Raw genomic sequence first — 20,288 nt, 5'->3', positions numbered from 1 at the left:
CTATTCACAGCCTCATTACTTGCCATGTGTATTTTTAAAAAGCACATGTACTACATACCTGGAGTTACCATACGAAAGTAAATTGTATTTTAATAAAGCAAATTAAAATAATGGCACAGAAGATCATTCTGTAACATAGCATTTCTATATCTGGTAAACTTTAGTATATTATTTCATGAAGTTTCAAACAGAAAGTGGTACATTTTTTTTTCAAACTGTCAATATTGCATTTTGGGTGTTTTTAATACTCTCTAAATGAACAGCTAAAAAAGCACAAATTAATGTCTTTTTCAGAAATTGCCCTAGCAAAATAAAACAATTCTAAAAATTCTAAAAAAAAAAATACATCTGTGTGCTTGTATATTATTTGCATGGAGATCATTAAAACTGGTGACAATAAGATCTTAGTTCAAATCTAAGATCTTGTTATAATCAAGGGGAAAATACTTTGGTAATTTGCCATACCTTGATTTACTAGCATGGCTATTTTCAGAAGTAACCATTTTGGGTAGGGGACCAAAACTATTGGTTCTAATGGGACTCCTTGATATCCCATATTAATTTGGTTGGGTTGGGGAAATGCATATGTGATTGGATAGTGGTAAACTTTCAGAATGTTTAAGCTTTCAGAACATGGGAGTCTGAGAGTAGGTATGTCCCTATCAAAAATTCTTCATGCCCCCTCCCCAAAATAAAGTGAGATTCCAGATTTTTCAGCACCATGCATCTGTGCTGTCTCACAAATGCTTTATATGTTTGAAAAGCCTAAAACTTTCGCTTTCACCAGTGGAAGCAATTTATTTTTAGTGGCCAGCCCTGTACAATCATCGGGCATTCTAGCTTCACATTTTAAAGTGTTAATTAAAATTCAAATAAGGACCCAAACTACTCCCTACTATGCAATTTTTTAAAGAAATTTGATCTGGGCTATGAAACAGTCTTACTCCGAAGTGGCAAAAATATGCATGGGGGGAGGACCATTTAAGAGCTTCAGTGGCTGATTGAATGGGAAGTGGTTTCCAGAGGGTATAGAGATCTTTCATAAGTCCTTCTGTAAGCTAGTGAGGCTCTGGGAGGGGCTCCTCCCCCTCTTGGTCAGTGTGTGGCCAATCCTCCCCGATACATCTTCCAATGAGAAAATTCTAATGTGACGTCCTGGAGCCATTAGCTTCTGTAGGGTCAGGATTTCACCCTTCCTTGCTGTGATATCAGCCTTACTAAATTCTAATTATCCATTCACTTGGGGCAGAAAGAAATATTATGAGTAATTGCATTGTCTTTTACTAGCATGGTTGTGGATGATAAATGAGCAAGTTTTGCATGACAATTTTGCAATGCTAGGTTAACTGGACATACATGTTTGGAATCTGTTAGCATCCCAGTTTCCTGCATCCAATTCCAGAAGTCTGGATCCAAAAGTCTGCATCCAATTCCAGACTTTCCTCAAATCCTTGGTTCAAAATCATTTGATGTCAACACTAATACTAGTGGGAGGGAGAGCAAATGTCTACCTAAGTCTAATTGTGTACAGGAATATTGTGAATATTTGGGATCAGAAATATATTAAAAGCTGAAGAATTTAAAAAAAACTAAAATTAAGCAGAACATTCAGACACCCAAGTTGTCTTGCTGTTTGAAAAGTGTTAAATCACAGATCAACAGTTTAGCAGATCAACTATACATATCCGCTCCATACCCTTTGGGTCACCAATTTATCTAACAGAAATAACTCTCATAAGGGTTCTGCCTGAGTCAACCTTTGTCCTGTGATGCAGTTTTATCTATTTAATATCTGGACAACAAACGGAAGGAAACCAAACTCAGCTCAACATCAAAATGTTCATTTATCTTCAGATATGTTGATTCTTGTGAATCTGGCCATAGCTCGTGCATTGTGCCGGGGCAGGGCTTCCTTCTGGAATCACCTCTCTGGTGCACTTTCATAATCTGATTTCAAATGAGCTTTGAAACACTCCTCTCAGTCTAGACTACAGAGTTTTGTTGGAAAAATGACTGCAGGCACGTTCTTTTGACAGTAAATTGAAAGGAAAGAGGGCTTTTTGTGCGATTGGCAATCCTCGTTCTACGAGGAAGAAGCCTTTTTGAGAAAGAGCTTTTTCGCAAAAAGGCATGTGTGGATGGGGAAGCGGGAATTTTTTTGGGAAGAGGAGGGAAAAGGAAAAAGCACACGTGCCCTGGTGGCCATTCTGTCCATAGCAATCATTGCTTACATGCAAGATGGTGTCCAGCGCATCGTTTTTTCGATGCACTTTTGCAGTGTGGACGCTCTCTTGCACAAGAAGCCTGAGATGTAGCCTAAGCAAACTGCAATGCAAGAGGCAGCAACCAGCCACATTTAAGGGACTTACATTTGATTGCATGTGACCATCTAAACTTTCTTATCTCAAAGGATATTAATATCTGTCGACATCCTTGTCAAGAGACTGGAAAAGCCAAGCACAAATGTTCAGACACCATGAATTAGGCCTTGCAAAATCCATAACATTTTAAATGTATTTGAGGTCCCTGTTATTTGTGTTCTGGGGTCCAAGCTTTTAGCATTCATATTTTCAAGCTTTTCCATGCAACCAAGAATACTAGAAACATACCTTTTTTTTTCTTCAAAGAAAGCTGAAATTCTCAGATGACGACTGGATTCCAGCAGCTGAGCATGCCAATCTGCCTGTCTTCAGTGACTAGCTGTCAACGAGCCGTGTTTTATACACAGAACCTGTTGCAGAGATATAGATGTACATTTTATAGCACACTGTGAATTAATATAGAAGCACGATATTGACTCCTTTGTATGTTAGCTTTTAATTGGTCAGATCGTGTACTATCTGGGAATATTTGTTAAAAGAAGAATGGCTCCTTCAGTGTATAAAGAAATTGCCAACATCTTTCTCTAGTCCATAAACTAAAGCTTTGCTATTTTTCAGACTTGCTCCCTGCAGTGAAATGGCACAGAGATGACAACATTCAATTACATTCAGAATTAATGTACCATGAAAGCACAGCCTTCCAGAGAAGGCTGAGTGAAATCGAACAGTAGGATTGCTGGGTATTTTCACCATATTTTACTGCAAATGATCTCTCATTTTTCCTTCCAGGGAACGGTCCAGGTTGGGCGGCAGGCGACAAGCAACAGCCTCACAAAACAAGTGACAGCCTTGGAATCTTTAATATAAGAACTAGAGCTGGATTAATAATATTCAATAATGTATTTGATACATTTCCAACTATCATTGTCAAATAAATTACTTCTGAATACATTTTCATTACTCAACCAACTCTTTAGATTGCTCAATAATATTCAGATTCATTATTCGTGAAATTTTTCCACCACATTTCAAATGCATTTTTAAACAACATTTTACACAATCTGACCAGTTCTACTAATAATTCAGCAAAATTTCTCTAAAACTGTGGGTTGGAACCCCAAAGTGGGTCACAAGCCCATTTTAATGGGGTCACCAGGGCTGGCATTACACTTGCTGGGGGCCAGGGCTCAACACAAAGTCTGAGTCCCGCCACCTGGAACCAGAATTATTTTGGTGTCAACACTAGCACGAGTGAGAGTGAAAATGTCTATCTAGGTCTAATTGTGTACAGGAATATTGTGAATATTTCTGTTTAGATGAATAGATTAAAAGCTGGGAATTAAATAAAAATATGTAAAATGAAGCAGAACACTCAGTAAGCCCACACACCACCACCGTGGATGAAGCAAAAGCCCGAAAGCTTCAGCTGTAGGTGGTGGCACTCAGGGTACCGCCCCACCCCAGGATGGTGGCGCTTGGGCTTTTCCCCTACCACCAACATTCCCCACCAAACAGGGTTTGGACATGCTCAGATGTTGGTCCCCCCCATCCTTTGGGGGTCATGTAGTAATGTTTGTTGTCAGAAGGGGGTTGCAGCGCAATGACATTTGAGAACCCCCAATTTAACCCATGTGCATATGAAGATCTTCAAGTGTGGCTAGTGACAATAGATGCCTCAAGTTTTACAAGAGGCTACCCAAACTGGAGGTTTTCAGGATGTGTGGGGGCCCATTTGCATCATTTATAAATTCATGGCCATGCAGGACTTCACAGTTGTCTCTACGCAGCACACTAAGGAAATCACTAAGACACAAGGGGTCAAACAACTCTCCTTGCATCACAAGCACAAGCCTTACCACTGGAGCTAAGAGAGAATCTGTTGATTAGCAGTACAGAGTCTCTGACACGTCGTTGAACAAATGCTGAGTCCATCACATAGAAAAGGCTGCCTGGGTCATTATGTTACTCCTGCTGCACACATCTTTCAGAGGTTTCTCCTCTCCATAAGGCAAAGCGCCTGAGGTTCTGGGGAATGCTAGGAATATACACGGCCCACCAGACTTTCTTCTTAGCACCTTCCTTGTCTGCAGGACTCTTGAGACTTTGGGGAATGGATAATGACTCTATTCACTTCCACAAACATCTAGATATCACAGCTTTAGTTTGGGAGGAAAAAAATGTTCCACATAGTCTTACTGAAGTCTACTTGCCACCATATGTAATTTTGTGCCCTAGGCAAAAAGAAAATTAGGGTTTACTATGGGGAGCAGAAGAGACTCAAAGTGAATGATCTCTGATGAAGATTTTCAAGGAAAAGTTTGTTCCTCTCCTAAAAATTACAATGAGGCAAGGTAATTTGAAATTCAGTGTGGTGAATCAGAGGATAGGTTAAAATAATTGAAAAGGAGCTTAAATTTTGTTGTTAATTGCATGCTGCAAGGAGACATCCCATTTTGCTGCTTTGCAATGAATCGGTGAAGGGAGACCTAATGGTTACTATCAATCAACATTACGAGTATTTAATAAAAAGTCTTCATAATAAAACGGTTGATGAGTTGAGACGGATTGTTTGCATTAACCATTTCCTCTTCACACAGTAAAAACATAGTGCCTTAGGAAACACCTGACAGTCTTCTATCCCTTCAAAATTGCCTTTTCCCTTCAAGCAATTAACTACCTCAGCATAAGAAAAATGCAGATGCCAAAAGTTTAAAAGAAAAATGTTCTTTTCTTGAACGTTTCATTCTGGTACAAGAGGGAAGTTTGGATTGGAAGATTATTATTATGTTTTTTAACTGGATTCCTGCAAGGGAATGTGGAAAAAAAGGAAAACTTCCCTAACTAAAAGCTGAACTAAGGAATTTTCTTCAGCCGAGTAACTTGTGGTTGAGCATTTGCTCTTAGTTCATTTAAGTAAAACTAGTGAACAGGAAAGCTTAATTCCTGTAAAAGCAATTTGGCAAATGGGTTTATCCCCAGGTTAAAAGATCTGGTAGAGGGGGAAATGAAAGAACCAATTGATTATTGTCTGATTATATGTTTTCAGATTTAAAATCTAGGCATAAACTGATGTTTGCATCTAGACAGGAAATGTGTTATACAGGTGGATTGATACCAGCAGTACTCATCCGTTAAACCATGGAAGAATTTCCTGAGGAAATGGAGAGTAATGAGAAGCCTTCAAAGAAGTCAGATCCAGTTGTTAGTTGCAATCAGGCTATAAGAGTAGGTTGGCAAAATTAACCATTACACCGTCCACCATTCCACATGCATTTGACAATGTATCAATGGACTATCACTGCTACTGTATATAATTATTAGGGGTACAGGCCTTTAAACCGGAAATTTAAGTGTTGCCCCCACATTCTCTGTATCCTTGTCACTCACAGTTGATACTGAGAAGAAATAGCAACTAGTTGATTTGGTAACTTTAAAATAAAGAGTTTTCTTCTTTCATTTATACATATATTTTCCAGTAAGAAAATGGGTATATTAGCTACAATTCCTAGATCTCAAATAAGGCTAACACTCAATATTACTCTTATTCTACAAGTAAATTCTGGAAGAGTAGAAGCTAAAATTTTAGCATCCTGTGCTGTTGTCATCCAAATCTTCCACAGATTTCACCAAAGTCCTCCAACAAAAAGAGGGAAACTGAAAACAAGCAAGCAGAATGGAAGCACAAAAAATACTAGAAATAATTCTGGACATTGGCCTGCATGCAGGTATACCCACCAGCAGCACATTACAAACAAGTTACGCATCACTTCTGATGTATCAGTGTACCACCCTCTGACATACCTGGGTATCACAGATTATATTGTATATGGTAGTTCAATCAAAACATCGCTATCCATTTTGCTGTTAACAGGAATACAGTACACTGACCCAAGCTCAGGGTATCTGGGGAGGGAGAGTGTTAATATCAAGAGATTTTGTAAAGATGTTTTGTGGTACAACCTTTTTAGAATGTGTTTATGTGATTTGTGCCTAGTACCTCTTAAGCATATGTGTTTCTGCAATATCTGCTCTGTTCTTGGCAGATTCCATGAGCAAGGCCTGCCTTTTCCTCACAGCTCAGCAAAGTTTATATTATATTATTGATTTATATTAGCAAAGTTTTGACTAAATTCACCTAGGCCTCAGACCAGGCCTTGTGATACATTGGCTTATATTTAAGGCTCTCTTCTTACTACCTAGGCCAGAAAAATCTAATTTTAGTACTTCGGAAACTGGTTGAAACTATAGTAAGGAACAAAATTGTCAGACACATACACAAACATAATTTGTTGTGGAAGGGTCAACCTGGTTTTTGTGAAGGGAAATCATGCCTCACCAATCTACTAGAATTCTTTGAGGGGTGTCAATAAGCATGTGGACAAGGGGATCTAGTGGAGTTAGTATACTTACATTTTCACAAAGCCTTTGACAAGTTCCCTCACCAAAGGCTCTTAAGAGGGAAGACCCTCTCAATGTATTGGTAACTGGTTAAAAGACAGGAAACAAGGAGTTGGTGGCCAATTTTTAGAATGGAGAGACGTTAACTAGCACTGTCCCCCAGGAGTCTGTACTGGGAACAATCCCACTCAACATATTCATAAATGACCTGGAGAAAGGGGTACTCAGTGAGGTGGCAAAATCTGCAGATGATACAAAACTGACCAAGAAAGTTAAGTTCACATCAGATTGTGAAGGATCTCACAAAACTTGGTGAGCAGGCAACAAAATAGCAGATGAAATTCACAGTTGATAAATGCAAAGTAACTTATATTGGAAAACATAATCCCAACTATACAAATAAAATGATGGGGTCTAAATTAGCTGTTGCCACTCAGTCAAGACATCTTAAGAGTCAGTGAATGAGTGGTAATTGAAAACATCTGTGCTCTCTGAAAACATCCTCTCAGTGTGCTGCAACAGTCAAAAAACCAAATACACATTGCACCTCTGAATACTAGTACTCTCTGGTCCGGCAACATTTGTGGTCTGGCAGGACCACGGATGCTCCTGGACCAGAGAGCCCCAGAGCTGTGTTCCCTCTAAGCTGCACAGCAGCACAGCTTCACAGGTGATTAATCAGCCCCGCCTAGTCAGAGGCTCAGGGCTCCCTGCATGGAGCTGACTGACTGGGCCGGGCTGATTAATTACCTGTGAAGCTGAGCTGCTGCAGCTTAGAAGGAACACTGCCCCAGAGCCTAATGACAGGAGGGCCAGCAGCCCAGCTGGAGCCAGGGACAGTGGGGCTGGAGGAGCCCCACAGCAGTGCTGGGGCCAGGGACTGGAGAACCTCAACAGCCTGCAGCAACACAGAGCCAGAGGCTGGGGAACCCTAGGTGTCCTTGGCAGCACGGGGATAACAGCCACAGAAGCCCAGGTGCCCATGGTAGTGTGGAGTCAGGGATTGGAAAAGCCTGGGTGCCCACAGCAGTGCAGGGTTGGGGGGCCAGAGAAGCCCGGCCGTCTGTGGCAGCCCATGACCGTGCGGAGCTGGAGAACCCAACAGTAGCCGAGTGGGAGAGAGAGTAGCGGGGGCCAGAGTCTGGTGACACCTCCCTTGGTCTGGAAAATTCTGTTGTTCAGGACCAGTCAGGTCCCAACCATGTTGGTCCAGGGAGGTCCAACCTGTAGAATGTTGGGAATCATTAAAAAAAGGATAAAGATGACAGAAAATATCATATTACCTCCACATAAATATCATATCTCATATAAATTGCCTCTTTATGGTAGGTCCACATCTTGAATACATCTTGAATACTCTTCTCAAAAAGATATATCGGAAAAAGTTCAGAAAAGACAACAAAAATAATTAGGGGTATGGAATGGCAGCCATCTAAGGAGAGATTATTAATAAGACTGGGGTTTTCAGCTTGGAAAAGAGATGACTAAGGGGGCGGGGTGTATAAAATCATGACTAGTGTACAAAAAGTAAATAAGGAAAAGTTATTTGCTCCTTCCCATAACATAAGAACTAAGGGTCACCAAATGAAATTAATAGGCAGCACACAGTCAACCTGTGGAACTCCCTGTCAGAGGATGTTGTGAAGGCCAAGACTTGAAGAGGGTTCAAAAAAGAACTACATACATTCATGGCGGATAGGTCATGAATGACTATTGGCCAGGGTGGGCAGCCTTTCTTTGCCAAGGAGGGGAAAGGCCAACAGGAAATGGATCACACGATAATTGCCAGATCTGTTCATTCCCTCTGGCCACCTGGCCACTGTCAGAAGACAGGATTCTGGGTTAGGGGGACCTTTTCTCTGACCCAGTATGTCCATTCTTATGTTCTCTTGCTCCCCATATGCCTTGTTCCCAGATCCTACCCTTGATCAAATATTAATCCAGATTCAAAGAAAATCTCCTCAGTTGATCTCTATTTTAAAAGGAATACAAAAAATTGGACAAGTTGTGAATATGGTCTCATTTATTTCCCCCCCCGTTTTAGCAATATTATGGCAACAAAGTTTAGTTATAGATATTAATGCTTTAAAATAGCTATTTTAAAGATGGAAAGAAATGGAGGAAACAATTTGTCAGGTCTCATAAATCATGTAGCTCTCTTAAACTCATGCAAATAAGATTCTTTACATGGCCTAAAACCATCCTATACTCCAGATGTATGTACGCATTATACACAGAGTACATTCAAGCACATGCAAAATCTGATAATTTCATCATTCTACATTTTGTAGTTTCACATTTTGTTGAGTTTGGCTCATTAGCAATGTAACCACTTGGCCATCAACAAGACTAATCAAATCATGATACAACCTAATCACTGACTGTGATATAAAGAATCCAGATCTGCAGAAGTACTCCAGTTCAAGTCACATCTTTGGACTGCAAAACTATTCAAGTCGAGCCTCTATTCCTTTGGCTTAATAATGCTGCTATGGTTTAAAACTTTTTATCTGCCCTGCCCCACCCTCTTTTTGGCCACTGAGCCAATTTACTATAAACCAGATTTTTTCTCCTCAGTTACCATGACTGGAAGGGAGTCAAAAGCAGCAGCTCTGGTCCAGGCAGACATAGCATGGCAGCTCTAGGGTATGCTCCTCCAACTGCCTACCACCCAGCAAAGGTACTTCTGTTACAGCTCTATACAGATGTGTAGAGAGGGACAAGAGCCCAGCTGCCAATGGGTGCTGATCAATCCTAAGAACATTCATACAGACAGGGGGAGTCTACAGCTTTGCTGGGACCCTGGGCAAGGTGGTTCTGCACTCCAGGAAGGGGCGGGACCTCAAGAGGAAGGGCGGGGCTCAGAGCAGCCAGCTCTCGGCGTCACTTGGTGAGCGCCATATCCCACCCCCAGCCAGCCCTCAGGGCTGCCTGTAGTGTGCCACACTGCACTCCAGCAGTCATTTAAGGCCCTGATGATCTGGCCACTGTCACGGTAGCAGCGGTGGGAGCCAGGAGCCCCGGGCTCTTTTGAATTGCCAGGCCCTGAGGCAGTTACCCCACCCCCAATCAGCAGGCCGGCAGGCCGTTTGGTTTTTCTGCTCCACAGCTTTGCCCCCGACGAGACAGAAGATTTGCTGGGAGTGGACACACGGCCATGAGAAAACACCGGGCGGAGACTCTGGTGGATCTTGGGAGACCTTGAAGCTTCGGTCAGTTGCATGAAGGGGAAGTGCCATCCCAACAGAGCAGCAGACACATTACAAGACAAAGCGCCGGTGCTGAAATTCCTCAAGTGTGGAGGCTTGTGGAGAAACACACGAAAAGTAAGAGGCCAACCAAAGAGTGGAACCTAGCTCAGTCAGAAACCTTTTTATCCACATTCCCCTTCAGGTCACAACCCAGTCTCTCCCTTTGGTACCATTAAAATAGGCAGGTATCACCCAGGCCTAGCTGTCATTCAGCTGTGAGCATTCATCATCCTGGATGAAACCCCATTGCTTAAAGCTGGTGTCCGAAGCAGGCCAAAGTAGAACATTCATCTTCAAATGGAAGGCAAGAAGAAATTGTCCCTCAAATTCTAAAGGAGCTGAGACAGAGAAGGGTGATCCTATGGGACTGATCACAAACGGCCAACATGCCAGCACTGGTATGCCATTAGAGAGGATTAACTGTGCCAGAGGGTAGCCAGTCTGTACTGTAATTGAAATGTTCGTCTAGGGTATTTAGACTGCAGAGGCTTTCAATGTATTGCCATCATATTTTACCCCCATCCTTTAGTCCAAAGGTTGATACTGTCCTTGGCTACAGCCTAGCAATGAAATTAGGATGGATTTTTGGAATAAATGTCTAGCATTAAAATGAAAATTAAGTGCCTGAATAGCCACTTTTATAATAAATATAATTATGTATCCCAGATTGCCAACTTGCATATAAACTTACTGGGACAAGCTCGTCCCAGCCATTACACCAATGAACTTAATGAGTTATGGCAGGGATGAATTTGGTTCAATCTTTTGCTTACGCTCTCAAGTCAGACATATCATATATTAAAAGGTACACTGTTGAGTAAATTTGGACCAAAATTTTGCTTTGATTGGGGTAGGAGGAAATTTCTCAAATACAGACGTTTATGATACTTTTCAGTTACAATTTTTTTGTGCGATGGAAGGCAAAACAAAAGAGCATGGGACTAAGAAAGAATAGAAAGACTGAAATTGAAAGGTCTAGTCACTGCTGATAGAGCTGGAAAAATAAAATAATTTTGTTTTGGCAACTGAATTGAAAAAAAAATTAAATTGTTTGGGATCAACTTGAACAGGGTGGGTGGGTGTGTGTTTGTTTTTCTTGCCCAATCAAAAATATTTAGTTTCAGGTTGAACTAAACATTTCATTTCCTTATGGGTCAGAATGATTCATTCATCCCAAAATTAAATGTTTTGATTATGTTTTGGGTGGTAATTACTCATTATAGATTTCTTTTTACAAAGGAGGGTTAGTTAAATCTTGCTAAATTTCAAAATAAAATGTTGTTTCAAATGAAAAGGCTAAATTTTGTTTAGAAAATGCCAAACCTAAAAGCCTTAATTTTAGGGGAGAAAACTACTTTTTTTGACCAAAACTAGGCACCAAATTCGACCCAAATTTAAGAACAGTTTTGGTAAACCTGAAACTGCATTCTTCAGTAAATTATCTGTCCATCACAAAAAAGTGTCTGCTTCTAACTGCTGACCCAATGGTAGACAATAGATATAATAAGCAATTAAAGTTATATTGAAATTTTCAAATCTTCCTCCCTGTTTCTGTACTGTGGGTAGAAACAGAATTAAGGGGACATTTGAAATACATATTTTTTTAATCTTTGGTATCCTTTAATTTTATACAACATAAGCCAAAATAGGATATTAGAAACTATCTTCTAACACCGCATATGACATATCAAATACATGGGACTTTTTAAAATAATATGAAGAAAAATGCAAGAACACCACACTTCACTTAACTGCCCAGGGCAACTGACTGTACAATTATCGTACAACACAGCCATTGCTGTTTTAAACATTTAAGCCCAGTGATTTCTGCCAGATTCCACTGCCTTATTTTACCTGGCTATAAAACACTCTGATAAATCTACCTCACAATGGGCTATTTTAATTAATGGTTTAAGTGCAGGTTCTCTGATGAGATATGCTTTAGAAGTACAGTATCTATCACATAGATACTAGGTATTAGACACCAATCAAAGTCCTAGATCTGAGTGCCCAAATGCTTTCGGGATGTTTAGATCTATTACTCTGACCTCTGTCTAGCCTACTCTTTTAAGGCTGAGTCGCACAAAAGATAAAACAAAACTCCCCAGCACAGCTTTTCCAATTTGGCAGCCTTTGAGGGATTTTATTTTGCACAGCACTTGGATGAACACCGTGAAATCACAGACTTAGCCGAGTTCAGACTCTCAGTTAAAGGGTCAGTCGGAGCGGTCTTCTAGCAGGTGGTAATTGAGCCAGAACAAGCCCATCCACAGCTGCTCCTAGCTCTCCTTTCCATAGATGTGGGTGGGACCCATTTTATTTCCTCTCTGTATTTTTCTACTTATCATTTTTATAATGCACTATGCACAGCTGTGTCTTGAAAGCCATTGCTCATCTCTGGTACTGCTATTGCAAATTGTTCTCTCCCACATCCCAGGGCTAGCCTAAGATTAACTCAAGCCTCACATTGCACTGCTACCCCTCATGTTGAAACATATTTGTCCAGCAACCATCAATTTCTGAAGAATGTGTCTTTACCTTGTATTGAAACAGAAAGCAGGGAGGGTGGGTGGAAAGATAAGTCACAAGAGAAAATATAATAAAGTACGTATGGCAGTATTCTTGAGCTATTTCTGTTTGAAGACTGTGTCTTAGAAGGGATTCATTTTTAGAGGGGAATTGTTTATATAGAGAGGCTGGAAACAAAAGTGGCTTTCGAAGCATAAGGCCGACAGGTGGGAACCAACCCGGGATCTGTGGAGCATGAGCCTCTACAGATGTGGTGTCCAACCAGTTCTGAAGCAGTAGCTACTATAGTGGCTATAGCAAACTAGACACACTCAACCAGCCAAATAGCCTCATGCAGCTAGCGGCTAGCATGTTGGACACCATGGCGCTACAGCATGAGCGGGTTACACAAGCATTGCTAATTCTTGAGGCAGAGCATCGTGAACATCACGTCAGATATAAGGCCCACTGCCCACAAAGAACTGAGAGCCCTCATCTGCCACTAAGGTAGGTTCTTGATCAAAGAGCCTTATTGGGCATCCAAAACTGACTAGAGATTCAGTGCCAATGGCTGTCACACATGCTTCTTCTCAAATGCACTTGGCAAGGTCACGAACCTTTTCTTTCGGATGCTGTCTTTGCCGTGGCATAACCCAAACTTCATGACCTCATGGTTAAGTTATTGCTATGCACTTTCTTTGGGATTGCATCCTTAACGCAAGCAATAACCACAGCTAATGCGCATGAACGTCTAAGGTGGCAGCATTTATTAAGAGGGGTGATTGTGCTAATTCTACATCCTATGTGCTTGTTCGAGGGTTTAGGGTTTGAATAGTAGACCCAGCCATAAGCAGTAAGGGTTCATGCTGGGCTTTCTGATCCCTTCCTTTTCTATGCTTACAATACTTTTGCTCTCAATTACCGAACAGAAGACAAGTGCCTTCTATAATGTTTCCTTACTAGTGCACTTCATATCTGGCACCGGACTCTGGAGGAAGTCCTTTCTTCCTGATGGTTGAGCGGTAGCTGCTCGTTGGCCAGACTCTGTATGATCTGGAGCTCAACATCAGACAGAACAGCTGGTAAACCTATTCCTAGCCTTGCTAATATCTACTATGGATTATAACTCCACCTGCTCAGACTCTATTCCAGTTGCTTGAGGTGTCTATGAAAATGCCACTGTTAGAGCTAGCTAATTTATCTTCATTACCCTCATTGGGCCTATGGGTGAGGAGGGATGAAATATATCAGAAAATGTGCAAAGTGGCTTTGGAAAAGGAGCCAAAGTGAGAAAAATGAGCACACAGGAGAATTTATCACCTCTATACACTAGTGCATACTTGACATCTCTATCCAGTACTTGTCTGGTAGACTCTTGGTAGCTTTCTCTACTAAGTTCAGTCCTGGGCAACTACGTTCTATAACAGCAGCATAAGGAGGCTATTCAGTAAACACAAATCAAACCCCAAATCAAATTCACCTTACATCCCTTCTCAGCTATACAGAGAGGTAGTGTGGACTGATGCATACAACACCAGCCTGTAATTCAGTTGACCAAAATTCTACTCCTGGACCGCTGTGTCCCCTTAAACAAATCACATCCTTATTTTGTGCCTCTGTTTCCCTCTCTGTAAAATGGGAATAATGACACAGATCTCCTTTGCAAAGCACTTTGAGATCTACTGACAAAAAGTACCATGTAAGATGGGCCTGGGCAAAATACTCTCCGCAGGCTGGATCCAGTCCACCAAGCTACTGAATCCAGTGAGGGGCCTCAGGCAGACTTCCTGCTTGCTCCACACACACCCCCAACATCGCTCAGAAAAGTGGCTGTCGCAGCCTGGGGGAAGGAGGAGGTGCTTCACACACTGCTCCCACCCCCAGCACAATCCTATTGGTCAATTTCTGGCCAATGGGTGCTGCCTGTTTGAAGAACAGGCAGTGTGAAGCATCACTCTTCCCCGTCCCGTCAGGTTCTTATTCACCAATGCACATGGCCCCTGCAGCCTGTGGGGGCAGGCACAGAAGCTGAAAAATGTTCTGGGCTGCTGTCAGGGAGTCACCCAGGTAAGTCTCCCGAACAGAACCTGCCTCTGGCACCCCAGCCCCTCCCTCTTCCCAAACCTCTGCCCCCAAACTCCTCTCACTATCCCACATAAGCCAAACCCTCTGTCCCCCTCCTGAACCCCAGGCCCCCTCCCAGACCCTGCACCCCAATTCCCTGGTCACGGTCACAACCCAAACCCCTGCACCCGAGTCTCCTGCCCCAAGTCACAACCCCTTCCTGTCCTAGGTCATAACCTAAACCCCTGCACTTCAGTCCAGTGCCTCAGGTCACAACCGCCTCCTCCACCCAAACTCCCTCCCAGACCCGACATGCTCTCCTGCAGCCCAATCCCTTACCCCAAGCTCCCTTGCATACCCAACCTCCATCCCAGACCCCACGCCTCCTCCATTAATATGGAAGTGTGAGATCCTTGACCATTTTTCAAAATCTTGGGGGAGCCCTCATCAAAAATTATTGCTCATATAAGAACTTGATAATAGAATTATTTGCTTTGCTGGTACAACATTTCACTAAGATGGTTCTAATTTAAATGAGTGGTAATATTAATAGAACTTACTACAAAGAGAAAAAATATGATACTGGGGGCAGGATCTGGGGAAATGGGAGGTTGTCTATTTAAGTCAGGGTTCGCTGGGACACAGCATGTCAGTGTTGATAGTGACAGGCTCCAGGCAAGATGGAGGTGGTTGACAAAAGAAAGTTGGCAGCAGGGGTGTTGGGAAGCGGGAGGTGGTGGGCACTGGGTGACAGTCTTGGCAAGACAGACTTGTGAGGTAATTGGCTGAGTGGGATATAGAGGATATGAGATGATGGGTTTGACAGGTTTAATAATACAGAGTACCAGGGCTGGTTGGATGGGGTCAGAAGGTTCTGGGGTTGGAGGGAGACGGATGCAGTGACAAGACATGATCAGCGGCTGAGTGGGTTGACAGACAGATAGCATTTGATTTGCATAGTCATTATTTACATAATGAATATTCAAATATGCAGATAACATTTTAACAGTCTGCCAAAAGTTTGTGAATGGGTTTGCCAGTCAGTGGTATAAAAAAGGTTGAGAACCACTGCTTTACTCCATACCACCCTGCAGTCCTCAATTACAGTGTGTATGTTCCCCTTCCTTGCTTCTCCTCAGCTCGCTATTATTCTGTCCCTTATGTTAGTTTTTTAAAATACTTTTTTTTGTGAGGCTGGTCCCAGTTAAGTGTATCCAGCTGGACTATCCAGCCAAGCTCTGTTTCTTTTACCCATTCTGCAATCAAGTTCCCCTTATCCCGACGTTACAAACTACTTTGGCTCCTGGTTCAGATGCTCTTATGCAGTTGCCGGTATCAAGCAGTTGATTTCACTTCTAAGCATTTTAAAGATTTAGTAGCTGATTCCAAGTGCCCTAGAGCTCAGGGCAGACTAGCAGGGAACTCTGGGTTCATGAAGATGGTAAATCCCGCTGTTCCAATGCTGTCTCTCTCAGGAATACTTGGGATACTTATTCACTAATTGCTTCCAAAAGGAAGAGGGTCACTCCCAGCGCGCTGTCTACAATAATCTGTTCTGCCTTTTGTGTTCCCTTATTGCTCATGACATTTATAACAAGTAAACAGGGCATTTTCCAATGGGCGTCATTCAGATCCTGTTGTTACAGAATGACCAGGTGTCAGGATGCGACCATGTTTACTGGAGTGGTCACCTAGAAACAACTTGTTTTCTGAGCTTGGCAGCATTGCACCATGGACAGAAGTGTAAGCATATCCTGTAGAAGAGCAGTGGCCTGGATTTAATTTCACGCATTTATTCTCTTAGCTCCCACACCCTTGCACTGATTTATACTATCTACATGTTTTTAGCCCTTGACATCCTGTAGCAGAACGGACGTCATTTCTGCTTTTTGTACCTGGACTCCAGGGGAACCTGTCGATCTCTTTCAACAGATTTATTCCCAGTGCCTTCGTGTTCACTTGTGCAAGTTTACACCCAAAGACACTCATGCAAAGCTTAAAATCGGGGTGTGCATTGTAATCTCTATAATTTTTTAAAAAATGGAAGGGCCAAAAATATGTTATGAGAAGTTGTCTTTAATGCAGTTACTCCTAATTTACAGTGGTGTAAATGAGAGTACCCTCAGACTTTGTTGTCTGTTGCTCCGTTATTGCAGGAGCCATGCAGAAGGCCTCAAAGTCCAAATTCCTGCCTTTTTTGGGAGAATTAATGAACCACATGTCAAGTCATAAGTTAACACACAGAGCATCTCTAACTGATATTCCATTAAGTAAGGGGTAACATAACTGCTGAATTTTGCCTTCTCATTCGTCTAGACCAGAGCTCATGGTGGTCAGATGCCACTGGGAAAAGTTAATTTTAACGACTAACCCTTGTGAAAGAGCATTCTCCCTCACTCTTTGGTGATTTAGAGGCGAGCAGGGGGACTTAAATTCAGCAAAACATTGATTTTAAGTACCATTATACCTTAATCCTGATGCCAATTTAATGTACCTTCAACACAGAGACTCTCTTAGGTACTGAATAAAGTACAAACATTTGCCCTTTTCATGTTCCTCTCAGTAGCACATCAGACTCTGAAAGAAAAAGAAAATCGATCACCACCTCTAAGTGACTTTTGAGACCCTCCTGATCACTCTTGCTGACTAAAAGTGACCTCTGAGTACGTCTGGCCAGATTAACTGAAGCTTTTCTTCTGATCAAAGTATCAAGTCTGGTCTTTCATGTACACAGACTGACATGCATTTTAACCACATGGGGCAGGGAGATCTTCCTAATAGACACTGTTGATTGTGCATCATTGGAGCTGAGCCAAAACCTCAGTTCCTATATATAAAGCCTCCAATTTTGCACCTACACTTGAGCAGGGTGAAACAAAGCAATTTATTTTGTGCTTAAGATTATGACTTAATACATTTTATTGAGGCTTTTTGAGCTTTTGTAGATTCCAACTCCTAATCTGTTCTAAGCATTTCTCACGGTGGCACCAAAATGATTTCTACGCTCTTACATTCATCAGCATCACTGAGGGCGGACTTCGCCTGCATCTGAATTGGGTCTCACTATCCATCCTACAATTCTTCCATTTGTAAAATGGACCAAAGCTCTTTCAAAATCACGCCTGGATTTACTAAACAGTCATACACTGAATGGCTGTGTCTACACTGGCATGAATTTCCAGAAATGCTTAAAACAGAATAGTTTTCGTTATAAGTATTTCCGGAAAAGAGCGTCTACATTGGCCACAGATGCTTTTCCGGAAAAGCCCTTTTTCCGGAAAAGCATCTGTGGCCAATGTAGATGCGCTTTTCCGGAAAAGAGCCCCGATCGTCATTTTCGCGATCGGGGCTTTTTTCCGGAAAAGACTACTGGGCTGTCTACACTGGCCCTTTTCCAGAACAGTGTTCCAGAATAAGGACTTATGCCCGAGCGGGAGCAGCGTAGCTTTTCCGGAATAGCGGCTGATTTTGTACAGTAGAGCGTCGTTGCTTTTCTGGAAATTCAGGGCCAGTGTAGACAGCTCGCAGCTTATTTCTGGAAAAGCGGCTGATTTTCCGGAATAAGTGGCCCAGTGTAGACACAGCCAATGTGTTTGAAGGAATGGGCTGAGACACTGGCAGGCCAGGGACCAACTCATCCCCAGATTCCTATGAACACTTACAAAGGCACAGCTGGAAACCGGTTCTTGTTTACCTGTGTGTTAACATCATAATAAATAATACATGTTAAGCTGATAAAAGTGTGTTTATAGACTATATAAAATGCTTGTAGAAGGCTGTATGTATTGATCACACTTATCTATAGCACATGGTATAAAGTTATAGTGAGTGTTTGCATTGTAAACTTCTGTAATTGTGTAACTCAGCAAACCGGAAAAGTAGTCTTAATTACGGTAACATGCTCAAGATGGCCTAATTGAAGGCAAATAAGGACCTATGTAGCATTAAAGGAGAAAGGAATGAAACGGACAGGACCAAACTCCCTCCAGGAAGGGCAGACCGATGTATGAATTCATCTCCTCAGGTTTGGGCTCTGGAGTGGAGGGGATAAAAGTTTCTGACAATGAGAAACTGAGTTTCTTCATGCTGTCTGGACTCTGAGGCCGTGTCCAGACTCAGGGGTTTTTTCGGGAAAAGTAGCCTTTTCCCGAAAAAACTTCCCCTGCGTCCAGACTCAAGCCGCGTTTTCGAAATTATTTCGAAAGAACGCGGCTTTTCTTTCGATGGCGGTAAACCTCGTTTCACGAGGAAGAACGCCTTCTTTCGAAAGTTCCTCTTTCGAAAGAAGGTGTTCTTCAATGTAAATAGGGCTTCTTCAAAAGAGAGCATCCAGACTCACTGGGTGCTCTCTTTCGAAAAAGCAGATTGCTCTTTCGAAAGATCCGCCTGCAGTCTAGACGCGATCTTTCGAAAGAGGCTCTTTCGAAAGAAACCTGCAGTCTAGACATAGCCTGAGTGGCCAAGATTCCTAAACCTAAGCAAAGAGCTCCCCATGCTACGTGACATGGGTTAAGTCCAGCCCGACACTTTAAACGTGACAGATTGCGACAACTCTCATCTTTTAAATCACAGACTCATTTGTGTGTGCATGTTGCTTGCTTTAACCTGTTAATAACTCTCATTCGCTTTTCCTAGTTAATACATCTTTACTTAGTGTATTACGGGCCTGGATTCCAGCATTGTCGCTAGCATGAGATCGAAGGTATCTATGATTTGAGTAAGTGCCTTTTCTCTTGGGGCTGAAAACAACTCAGTGTGTGATGTTTAGTGTAAGTGACCATTTATCACGTTGTCCAGCTTGCTTGGGTGGCAAGATAACCTGGCATCTCCAAGGGGATGGCCTAAGACCCGACTGTAAGACTACTGTAGCACTCTGGGAGTTCACATTTGTTACTGAGTTGGTAAAATCTAATTATTTCTGACAGTTTGGGGTGTCTCCCTGAGGTTGACACTCTCAGTCATAAGCCAATCCAGAGAATGTGACAAGGGTAATAACCAAAGTAAAAAAAAAAATCCTTCACAGGCCAAGTCCTACCTATGGAATGAGGATAACAGCTTCTAACAAGAGGGCTCAGGTATGCAACACATGCCCTGGCGAAGCAGCATTTTATGGCACAGACAAAGCAATAAATCTCCTGTTTGAGAGATGCATTTGGCAATATATGTAAATACACTTCATCATTGTTGCTTCATTAGGGTATGCAAACACGTAACCACACCTTGCAAAGGAGTTTGTTTTGTTCTCAGAACAAGTTTATATTATTAAACTCAGCACATTCAGTCACTATCTAATTTACAGGAGCAGACAACACACACTGGAATACATTGATTAACACACAGGATCATAGTACAAGAGCAGCAGTATTAAAAAAAAAAAGTAACTCATAGATCAGCTACTTAAAAACAGATTACTGTTATTTGCTTGTTTGACTGGACTAACAAAATCCACTTATGTGAAACTCAAAGATACTGTTGACCTTTATGAAAATATCATCTGAGTTACTTTATTTTAGGCACCCAGAGAACACTGGGGTTAGGGGGCATATATATTGTTTGTATGTAAAGATAAGGGCCCATTGACTATGTAGATTAAGAGATGGAGTCCAGATGAGGAAATTCAGATGTGAGTTTTTAATAGAATTCAGTGTAGTTTCTGGACTAGCATTCAATATGGGTCTGTTGGTGTAAAGCAATACTAACCCTAACTAAGTGATATTTTTAGGCATACATTCTCCACAGGTCAAAA

General features: G+C 41.9%; 1 long non-coding RNA gene across 2 annotated transcripts in view; it reads right to left on the bottom strand.

The window, feature by feature from the left end:
• The window catches only part of LOC112544327 (uncharacterized), a 224,649-nt gene that overhangs the window by 162,863 nt on the left and 41,498 nt on the right, over positions 1-20,288 (bottom strand). For both annotated transcript variants that reach the window (XR_012905779.1, XR_003087677.2), the window contains one exon: positions 2,610-2,731. This is a non-coding gene — a long non-coding RNA (uncharacterized LOC112544327). The remainder of the gene's footprint in view (positions 1-2,609; positions 2,732-20,288) is intronic.

This window comes from Pelodiscus sinensis, chromosome 8, assembly GCF_049634645.1.
Source record: "Pelodiscus sinensis isolate JC-2024 chromosome 8, ASM4963464v1, whole genome shotgun sequence".
Lineage (NCBI taxonomy): Eukaryota > Metazoa > Chordata > Testudines > Trionychidae > Pelodiscus > Pelodiscus sinensis.
This window is presented reverse-complemented; position numbering and strand designations above follow the sequence as displayed.